General features: G+C 49.8%; 1 protein-coding gene across 2 annotated transcripts in view; it reads right to left on the minus strand.

Moving 5' to 3' along the window:
• The window catches only part of PTP4A3 (protein tyrosine phosphatase 4A3), a 45284-nt gene that overhangs the window by 19163 nt on the left and 9375 nt on the right, over nt 1–16746 (minus strand). The window contains exon 1 of one of the 2 annotated variants that reach the window (XM_061374215.1): nt 12377–12429. The exons of the other annotated variant lie outside the window; for it this stretch is intronic. The gene's annotated coding sequence lies outside the window, so the exon portion shown is untranslated. Of the gene's footprint in view, nt 1–12376; nt 12430–16746 lie in introns of those variants that run through there. 2 annotated transcript variants of the gene reach the window in all.

Consider the following 16746-nt stretch of genomic DNA (forward strand, 5'->3'; position numbering starts at 1 on the left):
ATCCTCCCCAGCCCCAGGGGTAAGCTTTAATGGCCTGGAGACACGCAAGCTGCTCCGGCTCTGCTTGGCTTCCCTGCTCCAGGATGGTTTCAGAAGCGTTTTGACACCCTGGTGTGGGTGGCATTTCCTGGCCACCCTTGCTGTGCTGGAGCAGGCTCTCGTCAAGCTGAAAGCAAACAAGTTTCCCATGGTAAATTAAGCTGCAACCCCAAATTTAGCATTGCTGATGAAGCCAGCAGCCAGCTACTGATGACAGTAAATGGTTCTGGAGATGCACATCTCTCAGTAGGGGAAAGGCAGAAGAGGGGAATGAAAAAGCAACCCCAATAACAAGAAAAAAGCCAAAGCTGCTGTGCAAGAAAAAGGCTCCTCACACAAGACATGAGAGAGGCAAACCCAGAGAGTCTCATTCCAATGCACTGGTACTCCAAGCATCTCAACTGCAATGGAGTTGCTGTTGTGGGCTTCAAAAAGCTACATCATGGGGCATCGTAGCCACTGGTTATGAGCATCCTGTCCCCGGTGCACCCGGGGAGGATTTTTTCTCCTTTTTCCTGCTGCTTCCTAAAAAGCCAGAGTGCAGCAAACAGAAAACACAATACTGAGGAAGATCTACAGACACATGGCAGGAGTGACCGACCCCCAGTTGTTGGGGTCGGTCTCTTGTTCCAAGTAACAAGTGATAGGACAAAAGGAAATGGCCTCAAGTTGTGCCAGGGGAGGTTCAGACTGAAGATTAGGAGCAATTTATCCACTGAGAGGGTGCTCAGGCATTGGAACAGCCTGCCCAGGGCAGTGATGGAGTCACCACCCATGGAAGTATCCAGATACCAAGTAGATGAGGACCTCAGTGCCATGGGTTAGTGGTGACCTTGGCAGGACTGGGGTAACGTTTGGACTTGATGAACTTAAAGGTCTTTTCCAACCCAGTTGATTCTATGATTTAGGGCTCTATCATTTCCCCTATTATAAGCTCCTGTGGTATGGAGAAGCAACAGAATATGCACATTCCTGTTCATATACCTGGCTCCACGCTGAAATCTGTGCTATTTTAAGTATCCTAGCAGAAAAACAAGACTACTGCTCAGCCTGGAGAAGACTCCGTGAGACTTTACTGAAGCCTTTCAGTACTTAAAAGGGGCCTGTAAGAAAGATGGGGAGAGACTTTTTAGCAGGGCCTGTAATGATAGGATGAGGGGCAGTGGTTTTAAACTAAAACAGGGGGAGATTCAGGCTGGATGTGATGAAGAAATTCCTTACAATGAGGGTGGTAAATCACTGGCACAGGTTGTCCAGGGAGGTTGTGGATGTCCCATCCCTGGAGACATTCAAGGTCAGGCTGGATGTGATTCTTGGCATCCTGATCTAACTGAAGATGTCCCTGCTCATTGCATGTGGATTGGACAAAACTAACTTTGGAGGTCCCTTCCAACCCAAACCATTCTAAGATTCTATGTTTCTACAGTGCCCTATAGGTGCTGTGCATCAAGTACTCAGCAGCCAGCACAAAGGATGCTTTGTTATTTCAGAAGTAATTTGAATTTGGCACCACACATGACATCTAACAGCAAAACCTGCCTGGGGATGGGCTCTCCTGCTGTCCAGCCCAAAGGAGCACAGACAGGGCATGGGGCTCATCCACTACAGTGCAAAGTCAAGCACAAGTCATGAGGGCATTGAGATGCCAAAAGCCACCTTGGTGAAGGCACCCAGGAGCTGATCTCACTTTGGGAGAATTCTTACCAAGAAAAGAAGCAAAAAAGATCATTTCCAGCTTGATTCATTCCCAGTCTGTCTCCCTGCGAACAGGAGCAGCACTGGCATGGCCCTATGGGCAGCGCAGGGACTGGGACAGACAGCCAGAGGCTGCTAAATGAATGCTGTAATTAAACACCAAGGAATGGTGAGAAATTCCACTGCACCTTCCCAGGTGGGAATTTCCCTGGCATTTGCTTCTATCAGCTTAATGATAAAACACTTCCCACCCCTTTCCAGATCTACAGTAAGTGTCCTTCATCAGATTGAGTACATCCTCTTCCCTGTCATTAGCATGCCCTTTGCAGGCATTTACTAGAAGCACAATAGAAGAACTTCCCTTGAGCTCTACTCATTTGCTGCATTTGCTCCACCCAATGGTGGCACCTGAAGGACTTTGGGGACCTTGCCAAGAGGTTTCCGTGAAGGATTGCAGACATTGACTCACCTTTCCCATGAAGCTGGACCCACATCTTCCCTGGCTGAGCCTTTGCAAGCCTGCAGGACTGAAGTGATCTGCACTGGGATGGATGTTCAGGAGGCCACGAGGATGATCAGGGGCTGGAGCACCTCCCATATGGAGACAGGCTGAGAACACTGGGGCTGTTCAGCCTGGAGACCTCAGAGCAGCTTCCAATGTCTGAAGGGGGCTACAAGAGTGCTTCAGAGGGACTCTTCATCAGGGACTGCAGTGATAGGACAAGGGGTAATGGGTTAAAACTGAAACAGGGGAAGTTTAGATTGGATCTAAGGAAGAAGTTCTTTACTGTGAGGGTGGTGAGGTGCTAGAACAGGTTGCCCAGAGAAGTGGTAAATGCTCCATTCCTGGCAGTGGTCAAGGCCGGGTTCAACAAAGCCTTGGATGTCATGGTCTAGTGTGAGCTGTCCCTACATGGGGGTTTGGAACTAAATGGTCTTTAAGGTCCTTTCCAACCTATACCATAGAATCATCCTATGATCCTGTGACACACCAATGAAGCTTTCACCTAACTCAACCACAGAGGGGCACCAGCCACAGGTGTGCACCCAAGGGACTGGCACGAGTCTTGCACAGGGGTAGGAATAAGAGATTTTGGTAACTGACAAGCATTAACTCTGGATTAACTTCACCAGCACAACCACAGGCAGGAGCTGGGCAGGAGCATCATCGTGTGCACTGCTGCCTCCAAAGCTGGTGACAGCACCATCAACTCACCAGCATCCCCCCTGTCTTGCACCCACAGCCCCAAAAGGATGAGGACGATTTCCAGCAGCTGGGACCATGGATGCATCCCTCGATGCCAGGGCACTGACAAAACCCCAGGCCTGGCCCATCCACTCCAATAAAGCAACAGCAGATCAATGAGACCTCTGCTAACTTTAGCAGATGCCAATTTTAGCAGCTCGGGGGAGGAACTGCTGCCCTGCTGCATGTGTGACACCTCTTCTGTGTTTATATCCCTAGCAGAGCTGCAGGCATATATATTCCGATTTGCTTAATGCCTGAAGACAGTTGTGGGGAACATAGAGCCATTTATAAAGTAATAGAGAAAATAAATCAGTGTTATAAAGGGAAACAGAGAGCAAGAAGCCTTATTTTGGAACAGCATCTGCAAAAAAAACCCCGCAGAACTAAGATGTGGCGATAAAAACTGCACCCACACATGGGAAATCCCTATTCTAACCCCACTCCAAAATGTAATAGCAAAGTCGGGCCATGGACTGCCCCATTGCCTGCACTTGCCCATCATTCACTGCCAGCCTAGGCTTGCTATGGGGGAAAAAGAGTAAGGTTATGTGGCTTTCCTAAGCAAAAGCATTTTGCACATTTGCCATCATTTAGATGGGCTTCAAATGTGCTACTTTCTTCAACCTTCATTTTTAGAAGTGATTTATCATGCTCCTACAGTTTAGCAATGAGCAGTAAAGGGATGGAGGATGCTCAAGAGCAGCTCGGGGATCCATAGCAAGATCCATTCATGTTGAATTAACCCAGCTTGTTAAAACACAAGATTCTGACTCAAACTTCCAGTCCCCAAATCACGCCTTTTCCAATGAGTTCATTTTCAGGAAGCTGCCCCATACGCTCGCCTCGAACACTGTTTGTCTCTGGCCTGTGTCCATTAAACCAGATAATTGGGGAGTTTATAAGTTCATAACTTGAACTAAAGTCAGAAAGTTTCGCCTTTCAGTTTCCAGAGCTGATTCACAGCCAGCCTGGGCCGAAATGTGGGCTTGCTTCGAGTTCACTGACATCTCAGAGTTCATCTGCAGTTTAAAGCCATGCTCTGCTCCTGCCTCAAGGCTGCATTCTCATCCCAGTCAGTGCTGATGTGTACCGGCATGGTATCTGCACTCCCTAATGCCTGCATGGACCCATTGTTGACCTTGCTTGAGAGAAATGCCCCTGGATTTGCTTCTTTGCTAGAAATCCAGATGGATGCCATGGAATGAGTTTGGACCTGGAGCTGGATATTGTGGGTTGTCCTGTGCCTGACTGACCATCACAGAACCATAGAACAGTTTGGGTTGGAAAGGACCTTAAAATCATCCGGTTCCAAGTCCCCTGCCATGGGCAGGGACACCTCACACTAAATCATGTCACCCAAGGCTTTGTCCAACCTGGCCTTGAACACTGCCAGGGATGGAGCATTCACAACTTCCTTGGGCAACCCAATCCAGTGCCTCACCACCCTTACAGTAAAGAACTCCTTCCCTATATCCAATCATCCCGTATCCTTGATCCTAAGTGCAGGTGACAGAGCTGGAGCTCACCACCTTGGACTTTTACATCTGAAGTGGACACCGAACTAGGATTCTGTGATGTGAGCTTTCCCAAACTTCTCTGCTATACCGGTACAAGAACTCAAGCTTCCTTATTACACTGAACCCAGCTGTATTTCTGGCCTACAAAATCAACAAGAGGAGCAGCCAGCTTCTTGGCTCCCTTGGAAACTTTGGAGTCCAAGAAAAATCAGACAAAACGGTCGAATACGCTCAAGCTTGTTCGTCAACAGTCTGATTTCTGAGGGACCTGACCCCGCGCTCAGGCCGAGCGATGCTGCACCGACAGCAATATTTTTGGGTCCTGTGTGAAATACTCCTGCAATGGCCCCTCTGCCAAGTCTTGCAAAAGTTCCCAGGCTGAGGGGTAGCTGTTGGATGTGGGGATGGAGCATCCATCCATCGCAGGGTTCATGGGAGTTGCTGCAACATCTTAGGTCACCAGGGAAGGGGCAGAAGCGGGGAGGGAGATGCACGATGTTAAATACAACTCAATAACAGCACCAAAATACATATAGGCAAGTGCCTAATATCTTATACCAACTGTCACAGAAGGGTTAGAGGGTGGAAAGGACCACCTCAACCTCCCCAGTCAATGAACATCACCATGGACATCCTGCCATTGATGCCTTGGCACCTTAATGGAAGCATCACCATGAGCATCCCACCATTGATGCCTTGGCACCTTCTCCTCCAGTAGATGAATCACCACGCTCTCTTGTCCCTGACATGCCTTGATGGACAGACAAGATCCCTGGTCCTGGCTACTTGGATTGTGCTCCTCCCAGGAAACTTAGCATTTAAAGTACATGTCTAGCACTAAAGGATATAATTTCCTGTCTATGCCCTGCCCAGGGTCACTGAAGGACACAGACCCATATATAGGGCATCCCAGCCCATTCTGGAGACACAGATCTGCCTTCCCGGATGCCCCTTCTCAGCTCCAAGCAGCACCAAACTCCTCCTTGGGGTCCTTCATGCAACAGAAAAAGTAGCTTTTAACACCAAGACATGGTCATTGCCCTGAATGCTTCAAGAAGCCTTGTCCACAAAGCCCATCTGAGGCATGGCACACTGTCATAGCCCAGGGACAAGGCATCTGGCTGAGCCCACACAGTGGAAAGTTCAAGTGGATGCTGTTTATTTGGCTTTGCAGGGAGCAGTCACCCAGCCTGAACATGGGCCAAGCACCTTCCCATTGCAGGAAACACTGTGGGAGTCTTTAAATAACCCCCAGTGGTCAGGGTTTTGGTTTACAGCATCTCTGGGTGGAAACCCATCCCTTACCCACGTCTGCTTCAGCTCCTTCCTGGTTATAAATGGCAGCTGCTCATCCCCCTGCCTCCTAGGTCTTCATGTTTATACCCACCAGGACCACGTGCCTTGTGCAAGATGAATTCTGTGTCCTACAGTCAAAGCTTCACTTTGCTTTCATGCAAATTAGCAGCTCCCTGGGGCTCTCCTCACCCTCCCCATCCTGCCATTAAGATCATAGAATCACAGAGTGGTTTGGGTTGGAAAGGACCTTAAGATCATCCAGTTCCAACCCCCTGACATGGGCAGGGACACCTCACACTAAACCGTGTCACCCAAGGCTCTGTCCAACCTGGCCTTGAACACTGCCAGGGATGGAGCATTCACAACTTCCCTGGACAACCCATTCCAGTGCCTCACCACCCTCACAGTAAAGAACTTCTTCCTTATATCCTATCTGAACTTCCCCTGTTTCAGTTTGAACCTGTTACCCCTTGCCCTATCACTACAGTCCCTGATGAAGAGTCCCTCTCCAACATCCACACACAACATCTCATCATACTTCAACATGGACCTGCATCCTTTCAGCACCACCATAAGGTGCTCTTCACCTCCCTGCCACGGGCCTGGTGTGTTGCCAGTTCATATGCTTAAACTCAAGAATAAAGAATGAAATCCTTCCCCTGGGGCAAGCAGAAAATGCCAAGATCAGGCTTTCTCATGTATTTCCCTGAAGGACTGGAAGCCAGAATCCATGCCAAGAACCTGGACTGAATGGGTCACCCAGCAAATCCCGTTTTACTGATGGAAAGTTCCCAAACGCTGTTTGCTGGGAAGCCTGGGTACTTTGGGATTTTGGCAATGAAGCCTTGCCAGCACTCTGGGGGATAGAAATGAGGTTGTTTTTACCTATAGCTGTCATTAACAGATTAACCTAAAATGACGGCTGCTAAGAGGAAGCTCCATAAACAAGCAGAATAGCTTTTTACAGTCAGAAAACAAGACCTTGCCCTGACCTCCTCTTGGGCAGATTCACTGGCACACAGAAAAACAGGGGGTTATTTTAAACTCTGCTTGTAAAAAGTAAAGAAAAAGCTGCTTCCTTGACAGTTAAGTCAGGTAAGGACACAGGGTGGCTATTCTGCCTTAGAAATAAGCCTGCTCTTGTATACATGTGTTAAAATAAGCTTGAAATGGAGTAAAAAAAGCTCATGAAATGTGTAAAAAACAAACAGGGCTAAGCCACGCTTCCTTTGCTGCTTCAGACCTGCACAGGGGATGCTAACTTGGACCCCAACCCCCTTTAGAAACCGATATAACACTCACACATTTCCATTTTCAATGCTTGCAGACTTCTTGTCCCTTGAAGGTGCATCTAAAAACGCAAAAAACGAGCATAATCCCATATTTTTCCCAAGGGACCATCCCTGCAGCTGCATTTCTGTCTTGGTTTTGCAGCATGAGGTTATAAGAATCATGGAATCACAGAATCAACCAGGTTGGAAAAGACCTTTAAGATCATCAATTCCAACCATTCCCAAGCACTGCCAAGGCCACCACTAACCCATGGCACTGAGGACCTCACCTACATGGCTTGTGAACACTTCCAGAGATGGCAATTCCACCAGCTCCCTGGGAAGAAAGAGGAAGGAGAGGTTAGGGTGGGAATGGCAACCCATGTGCAGTGAGAGCACTTTCCATGCCACCTGCCTTCTCTGCAGCATTGATATGGGTCATTTATCTACTTGTCCCTGTCCTCTGTGCCCCAGGAGCCAAGCACAAGGGCTGTAAAAATAAACCAGTCTTGGCTATGGGAGGGCAGGTGCAAGGGGAGAAGCTATTTTTAACCCTATTCCACAAAAGGGGAATGCCGGGACTCCTCCAAGCATGGCTTGCCTGGGTTTAGATGTATTTAGAGGCAGTGGAGGGGTCTGGCTGGTGGTTAAACCTGGTGCTAGGAGCTCAGGGCCAGGGCTGGGATATCAAAGTATTCCTGCATCTGCTGGGGAAGCAGAGAGGCAGATAGTGGCTCTGCCTCCCCCCTGCATGGCTGCGGGGGATACAGACGGCACAGGCGTGATGCTTGGGGCTCTCCATGACCTGGGAAAGCTGTCGAGATGCCTGAGCAAAGTCCTGGGGATGGATCTTCCCACTTATCTGTTGGGTTTCCATCCTGCGGCAAGCAAAAGGCAGGTAAACCACGAGGAGAGGAAGTGGGGATATAACATGGGATATAACAATGGGATATAACATGACCTCAAGGGGACCCACTGCTGCCACCAGACAGAGAAGGTGTGCATGACTTTCTTCCATGGTAGCCAGACCCAGACAGCACCCTGCAGGCTTTGCACTTTGTTCCCTCTCTGATTAGCAGAGAGAAAGGGCAGCTTCCATGTGTGTGGAGCAAATGCCAACTTCTGCAGGTACCTCCCCATCCCTTATATTGACTCTGACACAAGCATGGGGCAGTCACCTCCGTAAATTAAGAGGTATGGTAGGATAACTCCTTGGGGTGCATACATCAGTTGCACTGGAAACGGGTCATTTCAATCTGTTTCTGCTGAGACTGTTTTCATGCTTTAGGACCCTTCCAACCACCCATGGCACCACAGTGTTAAGCAAAGTCCTTGGCATGAAGATGGAAGGCAATCGCCTTAAAAGAGCTTTGGCAGCATCCTACCAGCTGAAGGAGACAAGCACAAGGAGCACACCCCAGTAAGGGAGGTGGCAGAGCACTGCATGGGTAGTTTCACCTAAAGCGTGACTATTTGGTCTGGGGGGATACTGCAAGTCCAATACTCACATTTGAATAAAAGCTAGAAAATCAGTTTGCACTGAGGGCTGCTCAAAGTCTTGTGCCACTTGTTGGGACTCTTTGTTCCCCTGTACAGGAAGACAATGATATATACAGTGGTCTGGTCATCAGAGACCAACCACCCGAGAGTCAAAGAGCTGGTCCATCACCCTTGGGGGATTCCGGAAGGACCAAATTCCCTGATGGAGGCAAAAGGAAACTTTAAGGCATTTGCTTACTGTAAGTGGAATATACCAAGTGCTGAGGAGTCAGGGAAGCTGCCAGATGAGCTCCCAACAACTACCACTGGCTGGTGCCTCTGTGTCCATCCTGGCATCCACAGTAGAACCTTTCCCTACTGTAGACAGGGGATGGTTCAAACCTCTTGTAAGCAGGCTCTGCAGCAACCCAAAAGGTGGTTGCTGCAACATCAAGCCTCAGAGATGAGGAGCACGTGAAGGATTTAGCAGGTCCTGACATCTAAAGGGTGGTAAGGTAACTGGCATTCAAGACTTCTCCATTCGAGAAGCCAAATGGCCCCAGGCAGGCTGCCCCAGGGGGACTTCTGGGTATACCACATAAATCTTCGACCTCATTAAAGCTCCAAAGACCACAGCATCCAGCTCCTGACCTTCTCCGGAGCAGAAAATGACAAAACACTTCCTGTTATTTATAGCAGCTGGAGAGCCTGATGGGAAAACCCCACTTGTGAAACGTGGGCCGCTTGCCACGGTTGCTCTGCAATGGTCAAGCTGCTCCAAACTCCTGCCCATGGACTGCTCCATCCCTGAGGCCACTTCACCCCAGCTGACAAGCTGCGCAAGAGGAACATGTGTACGCATCATAGAATCATGGAACAGGCTGGGTTGGAAGGGAACTCCAAAGTTCATCTTTGTCCAATCCACATGCAACGAGCAGGGGCATCTTCAATTAGATCAGGATGCTAAGAACCACATCCAGCCTGACCTTGAATGTCTCCAGGGATGGGACATCCACAGCCTCTCTGGACAACCTGTGCCACTGTTTTACCACCCTCATTGTAAGGAATTTCTTCCTTACATCTAGCCTGAATCTCCCCTGTTTTAGTTTAAAACCACTGCCCCTCATCCTACCATTACAGGTCCTGCTAAGAAGTCTCTCCCCATCTTTCTTACAGGCCCCTTTTAAGTACTGGAAGGCCACAATAAGGTGGCCTTCTCCAGGCTGAGCAACCCCATCTCTCAGCCTTCCTCATAGGAGAGGTGCTCCATCCCTCTGATCATTTCTGTGGCCTTCCTCTGGACCCTTTCCAACAGGTCCATATCTTTCCTGCCCTGAGCACTCCAGAGCTGGATGCAGTACTCCATCAGGTCATGTCTGCACGGCACAACTTCAGTTAGGCAAGTTGAGCATCCCAGGAGAGGGGACTTCAGATGTTTGACTACAGGGACCTGGCATCCCTTGAGGCACATCTCTCACCTCTATGAGTACCTCTCCTAAATGTGACTCCAAGGCTGACCTTATCTTGGGGTGATTATCAGCTCTCTAGGGAAACTGAGGCATGGCCCCTTTGCCCACCTCCACTGGGTGCTCTCCACCTCCTCAAAGCATGGTGGGACACGCAGTGGCAGGTCTGTTTGCTGGCAGGTGGATTTCCACCACCCTGGCACGCACCAAGGGTGCTTTCCTGTATGCTCAGTCATGTCAGGGAGGAAACCTCGCAGCCCAAGGCAAGTTCTTCCTGCAATGGGATGGGCTTCGCTGCGGGCTTGTTGGGCAAAAGCCTCCCAGCATCGGTGATGCTCAAGATGACTGTTTGCTGTCGTGCCGTCAAGGAGCATTCCCAAAGCTTCTGTCTTGGGTTAGAGCCAGTGAGGGCTTCCTGCTCGTGTCCAGGTCAAGGGAAGCAAGCATCTCATCACGAGCTGCTGGTCCTTTCCAGCCGTGGTAGGAGAAGCTGGTTCTGGAGCTTACCACAATGGCAGCTCTTCTCCATAGTGACAGGACAAGGGGTGATGGGTTCACACTGAAACAGGGGGAGTTCAGGCTGGAGATAAGGAAGAAGTTCTTTACTGTGAGGGTGGTGAGGCACTGGAATGGGTTGCCCAGGGAAGCTGTGAATGCTCCATCCCTGGCAGTGTTCAAGGCCAGGTTCACAAAGCCTTGGGCAACATGGTCTAGTGTGAGGTGTCCCTGCCCATGGCAAGGGGGTGGAACTGGATGATCTTAAGGTCCTTTCCAACCCAACCTATTCTATGATTCTGTGAAGTGCTGTGATGGATCCCATGGCCATGCACCAACCACTGCGCTGCTACAGACTACAACAAGCCACTGGGGTGTGGGAACAGGAGGGCAATGATGTCACAGAATCATTAGGGTTGGAAGGGACCTCTGTAGATCATCTGTTTAATGAGCCCGGACTTCTGAAGGTCATCAAGTCCATCCCCCCTGCCAAGGTAGGGCCACCCAGAGCAGGTTACATAGGAGGGTTGTGAATGTCTAAAGAGAGGGAGACTCCATAACCCCCCTGGGCAGCCTGTTCCAGTGCTCTGCCACCCTCAGTGTAGTAAGTTCTTCCTCATGTTGAGGTTAAACCTGTTGTGTTCTAGGAGGCCACCGCTCCTTGTCCTGTCACTGGGCACCACAATGCACCCACCAACTGCTGCATTGGCCTACGTCTCCAATGCCAACACAGCAGTCAGCAGCTGCTGAGATTTAGGATCATGCTGGGAGCAACACAGTCACACTCATGTACTTCACCTTCATCATAAAGCTGTTGCTCCTGCCCGGGCAATGATGCTTATCCATGACAGGATCCAGTTTGGGTTGGAAGGAACTTTTAAATATAATCTAGTTCCAACCCCCAGGCCATGAGCAGGGACATGCTCAACTACATCAACAGAGCCCATTGCAGCTCTTTCTCAAGGAGCTACCTGGTGCCTGACTCCTTGGAGGGCTCCTCCTGTCCTTCTCTGCCACAGCTCCACTGTCAGCTTATCCCCACACTCATGTGGTCACTGTGGGGACTGAGACCTCTGCACAGCTCATCCTCAGCAACAAACCCCCAAAGCAGAGCCATGGCCAAGACCTTGGGGGCATCTCCGAAGAGCCTAGCCAGATCTTCTCCCATGGATATCTCAGTCCTTGTGATGGACAAGCCCCTTCTAAACAGCCCCAAGCAGTCTGCCTGCAACTCCAGTTAATAACACTGTATTTTGTCAACAAGTTAGGTCAGCAGCAATTCACAGGCTTCACACTGGTTAACCTTTTTCCACCAAACAAGCCCAGGGATATTTTGACTCCCTGCCCTCGAGAAGTTTATTTGTGTAGGACCTATCCACTTACCAGCTTCCGGCAATGGAAAGATGCACAAGGACAGTAACTGCTCTCTAATAGCTGGGGAAAGGCTTCACGGTTGTGGCTCCTCAGCACTGGAGCTAGAAAAGCAAAGCACCTGCCAAAGCTGCCTGAGAGAGTCCAAGAGGCTTGTAATTAGCTTGGGAGAGAAATGAGGGTGAGTGCAACAGCGCAGCCATCACCCCTAAATAGAACAAGATCTTCTGCAGAGAACCTGGTATTATTCTTGCTGGAGGCAAACCCACGGACTGGAGTTATGGAGCTCCAAAAGAAGACCCAACAGAGAGGGCACACCACAGAAGGCCATCCCCACTTCCAGCCTTTTCCACATCCAGGATGAGATAACCCAATACGAAACCAATCCAAGCATCCTCAGTGCCCTCCATGGCACATGAACCACATCTCACAATCTGATGCTCTCAGCATGTTGAAGCACCAGCAGATACAAAGAGCAAGATCAATAAAATGGGCTACCTTAGCCTTTGCCTGACAAGGATTTGATGCCTTTCAGAAGATCTCCCACGTGTGGGATGCATTTACACCGCAGGACCACAGGATGCTGCATAAAATCGTAGAATAGTTAGGGTTGGAAAGGACCTCAAGATTATCAAGTTCCAACCCCCCTGCCATGGGCAGGGACACCTCGCTCTAAACCATATCACCCAAGGCCTCGTCCAACCCGGCCTTGAACATTGCCAGGGATGGAGCATTCACAACCTCCCTGGACAACCCATTCCACTGACTCACCACCCTCACAGGAAAGAATTTCCTCCTTATATCCAATCTAAACTTCCCCTGTTTAAGTTTTAACCCATTACGCCTTGTCCTATCACTACAGCATCTCACAGATGCTTCTGCTCCAGGTAGCCCAGAAACCTTCCCCATGATTTGACAGGTTTGGCCAAAAGGGATTTGCCTGAGGCTCCCTGGGCTCTTCTGGCAAATGATTTACAGATGCTGCCTCTGGCTGGCGCGCTCTTCACCCAGACAGAACAGGAATCTGGCAGGCCCATTATTTAAGAGGCATTAGTGCCTCGCGTGGAGGGTGTGCTCTGGAGAGCCTGGTGATTTATTGTCCAGATATAAAGCTCTGTCTAAGCCCTGTCCCAGGAGCACCATAAGGGAAAAGCAAAGAGTTTCTTCATACAAGAGCCTGCTTATCACAACTGCAATTATTTGCACACAGGAGGGCAAAGGCACCCCAGGGTGACACGGGGAGGTGACACGGGGCTGGCTCCAGCGGGTGCTGCCAATGAGGAGGAATGGCCAACCCGGAAAGGGACAGAGAAAGCTTGTGGCTTTTAACAGCAGTTGGGATATTTTCCCCGGCACATTCCTCTCCTTCCAGTAATCTTGTGGGAGCCTGGAAAGACGGGTTGTGAAACACAATTCCTCCTCCTTGGACAAAGCAGCCCTGCATGGGGGCAGGACCAGTGTCCATCACATTCTGAATGCCAAGACACCCATCATTAAACTGGGTGCTGAGGAGAAAGCCTTTCCCACCATATACCTCCACCCTGGGCTGGCTGGTCCCAGCAGCAGGGTGGACACAGGCAGAGCCTCTCAGACTAGATCAAAAGGTACAGCACACTCAGTGTGATGCAATATTTACCTCTTCTTGGGGTCTGGGTTGAGGTCATGCATTGACATCATTTTGGGCTGTATTTGCTCATGGACAGAACGTTAAATCCCCCAGGCTTCAGAGTAAATCCCAGTTCAGAGCACTACAGGATTATGGAATCATTAGGGGTGGAAGGGCCCTCTGGTGAGGAGAAACTTGTGTTTTAGTTTACAGCTCTTGCTCCTCATCCCATCACTGGGCACCACTGAAAAGTCTGACACCCTCCTCTTGGCACCCACCTTGGAGATACTGATCTACATTGATGAGATCCCCTCTCAGTCTGCTCTTCTCCAGACTAAACAGGCCCAGCTCCTGCAGTCATCCCTCATAAGAGAGATGCTCCAGACCCCTGAGCATCCTTGTGCCCTCCACTGCACCCTCTCCAATAGCTCCTTGTCTTTCTTGTACTAAGGAGCCCAGAACGGACACAGTTCTCCAGATGTGTCCTCACCATTAGGACCACCTCCCTCAGCGTGCTGCCACACTCCTCCCAGTGCACCCCAGAACAGCCTTGTAGAGTATCATCTAACAATACTCCCAGGTCCTTCTCAGCTGAAGAACTCTCTAGTAGGTCAGCCCCAGCCTGTGCTGGTACTTGGGATTCCTCCTCCATACACTTGCCCTTGTTGAACCTCATTAGGTTTCTCTCTGCTCAATTCTCCAGTCTATCAAGGCCCAAGAAGGCCACTATCTGGAAGGAAAGCCCAATGGGATGCACTGCTTCCTGGGTGCCTCCTCCAGGCCAAGCAGGACCTTGCCAGGAATACCTGACATCTCCATCCATCCCACAGTGGGCAGGACATCAGCTTGCATCTCAAGAGCAGTTCATGAAGACACTGGTTACAGCCACGTGCTGGGCTGCTGGTGGTGCACATCTATGCCTTCACCCACCTCTGGTTCCAATTAAAGCCACCAATCATTTTTGCATGAAAACCCTGCACCAAGCACATCCTACATTGGCCTCACTAACACTGGCCAGATGTGGTGGTCCTGCAGGTGCCACAGTGGCCACAAGCATGCAGGTGGCTTTGTGTGGGGGAAACTATGACAAAACCCATCAAGTTATGGGTCATTTCCATCAAACCAAGTCTTTTGGGCTGAGGAAAACTGAACCAAGCCGGTCCTGGATGCTTTACTGGGCTTGGGTGAGGCCCTGGGGCTGTAATGGTTTTATTTAGGGCGTGCAATAACCTTTGGCTCCTATTGTATTTGCGTTTGCCAGAAAGACAGTTGGTGTGGCTGGATTAAAGCCGGCCGTAATTACATGCCAATGCCTCCTCTGTAGCAAGGAGGGGCAAAAGGGAGAAAGAAAACCACATGTGCACCCCCCCCCACACACAGCACTTTGTATGGAGACAGCCTCTTGCCCTCCCAGGAATCCGGCTTTAGCACTTTGGGAAGTTACTGACAACGCAGTGCAAAAAGGAGGAGAGATGTGGAAATCGCTCCTGGTGTCAAAATGTGTTTCATAAGCAACCAGCCATATCCCCTGAAGGACTCCCTCTGCTGTGCCCAGCCACCAACCCAATGAGAGCCTTCCCTGCTTCCCCAAAGGAACGTGCACAATTCAAACCAGATGCTCCAAAACGCCTGCTTGAAGACATTCCCTTTCATCTGGTAATTGCTGCTTCCGAGGAAGGAGATCTTAAAGTCCTCAAACCCTCTTGAATGATCCAGTCACCTATTTTTGTCCCTTTGGGGCTTCAGAGCATCACTGGTTTAGGTGTCTGAGCCATGCTGCTGCTCCTCATCCCCTCTGTCTAGCAGTTAATAGCCGACCTTAGCCTCCTTGCTAGCACTAGCATCTCTGGGGCTGGTTTACCATCAGCCCCATGCAATCCCACTGCAAGGGGTGCCACGACGCCACAGAGATGGGCATCACTGCTCCCCTGTTGCTGGCTGGGCATGGTGTAGGAAAGATAGCTTGGAGGGGTAGAAAAATAAGGTCCAAAAGGCAAAACTAAGATGTTATTTTCAGTAACAGCAGTGGTGACGCCTCCATCTGAAACCGCAGCAGAAGGAAATCCCCCTCCTCATACCCATAGCTGCTATGGGTATACCCCCCCAAAGGGTTCTGACTTATGCAAGCCTGAATTTAATTGAGGCCCATTTGCACTGAGGATTTCCTCTTGTCCTCTTCAGTCGCTGCATTTCTAGCTTTGACAAATAAACAGCCAAGTCCTCAAACCTCAGGCTCTTTATTGCTTGTGGTTCCTTCCCCTTCATTTCTAAGAAATGAATAACAGGAGCAGAAGGTTGCAAAACACACACACTGGCCACCCCTGGCTTTAAATACAGCAGGAAATCAAATAAATGGGGAGAGAGGAATGAGGAAGATTGACTACAAGGAGAAAATGCCCAGCTGCACCCACCGTAAGTGCTGGAAGCCGCGGATGCTGATTTAGGCAGCGAGAAAACACAATGCAAAGAGCAAAACCAGTAATATCACCGATGCAATGAACTCCTGTGCTGGGGCTGCGGCTGCAAAAGAGCCCACAGGCTGCTTGGAAAATACTAAGGATGAGAAGTGAATGCCCAATGTGATGTATTAAACAACCATGGTCTGGAAAAGAGGAGCTCAGGGTCAAAAATCACTTAACATGGCAAGACGTGATGGGATCTGCTGATTCCCTCCCAGTTATCTGCTGCTGATCCTCAGCACCGCATTAGCATCGCTCTCCCTGACAGCGGAGACAAGCGTTAGTGTGTTATACCAGCCAAGCAGCTTCACTGGAAACCATGACAGATGAGAATAATCCTGCTAATAACCGCAGGGCCCAGCTCCTCCTCAATGATGCCAATTTATGTGTGGTTTAATAAGGGCATGGCACGACGGAAGGACACTGCAGGGGAATATAAAATCCTGCCTCAAATGGACATGCGCTGATGCAGTTGAGATTGGGCAGGGTGAAAAAAACATGAACAAAAATAGGTTCTTAACTAAAGAAAAACTTGGAGGAAATAAGGAGCGGGTGAATGATGGCACCCACAGTATATTTTTGGCACTATCCCTGGAGACATTCAGTGCCAGGTTGGATGTTGTTCTGGGCAATGTGATCCAGGTGAAGATGTACCTACTTATAGCAAGGGTGTTGGACTAGATGAGCTTTGAAGGCCCCTTCCAACCCAAACGATTCCATGGTTCTGTGATTTCCTTCCACCAAAGGTATCAGCTGAGCTCTGCCTGCCAAGGAGAAGGTAGGGGTCCAAATTGGGATGGGCA

This window comes from Neopsephotus bourkii, unplaced genomic scaffold, assembly GCF_033783945.1.
Source record: "Neopsephotus bourkii isolate Nb327-2 ecotype Australia unplaced genomic scaffold, CSIRO-AGI_Nbou_v1 NB_1637, whole genome shotgun sequence".
Classification (NCBI taxonomy): Eukaryota; Metazoa; Chordata; class Aves; order Psittaciformes; family Psittacidae; genus Neopsephotus; species Neopsephotus bourkii.